This window comes from Fibroporia radiculosa (genome assembly GCF_000313525.1).
Source record: "Fibroporia radiculosa TFFH 294 genomic supercontigs, scaffold13985, whole genome shotgun sequence".
Lineage (NCBI taxonomy): Eukaryota > Fungi > Basidiomycota > Agaricomycetes > Polyporales > Fibroporiaceae > Fibroporia > Fibroporia radiculosa.
Window position 1 is genome coordinate 27866 of NW_012133485.1, and position 610 is coordinate 28475.

The 610-nt window shown below is 55.7% G+C and overlaps 2 annotated features.

The window, feature by feature from the left end:
• Positions 1-64: 64 nt before the first annotated feature.
• Positions 65-87: a sequence feature (Short protein (FIBRA_07590, CCM05374.1) was converted to a misc_feature.).
• Positions 88-157: 70 nt separating this feature from the next.
• Positions 158-203: a sequence feature (Short protein (FIBRA_07590, CCM05374.1) was converted to a misc_feature.).
• Between the last annotated feature and the right edge of the window lie 407 nt (positions 204-610).

Genomic DNA, 610 nt, shown 5'->3' on the forward strand with positions numbered 1-610 from the left:
TAATGATATGCTCTCACACCCTCGCAACAGAGCATTGTGTCTTACGATGGTAAATATCAATGCTCTACACAAATGAGGATGTCGAGTCTACGGCGAGGCGTTAGCCTATGCCGCCACATTCTGGGAATGTAAATGGCCGCTGTTTGCACTGACTCACATCGATCACACATATCGGAGACGCTTTGCGAGAATGTTCGGAACATACGGCACTCACAGTCAGGGTCTGTGGCTCCGCGAGGGGAGTCTGGGCGTGAATAATCGAGACAAGAGGAGAAAAACGAGGAGACGAAGGGGGAAGAGTGTTTGTGGCGTCTGCCGCAGTCGACTGCTGCCGATCATTATGAACCACGGGCCACACCCGCGCAGCAACGGAGGCAAATCGAGTCAATTTTGCTCTCTCTCTGGCCGGACTTATTCTACTCGACCCACTCGCTACCAAGGTTCCACGGGGTGTGGGTCAATGCTGTGCGATAAATGTCCGACGGTTGCTTGGGCGAAGGGGCCCGGAGGCCAAAGCAAAGGCGGCAGTGTGGCGAAGCGACGGCGATCTCAGCTGGATCTTGTGGCAGGGTCACGTGACCGCGTCTGAGGCTGGCGCAAAGGGCCCTCG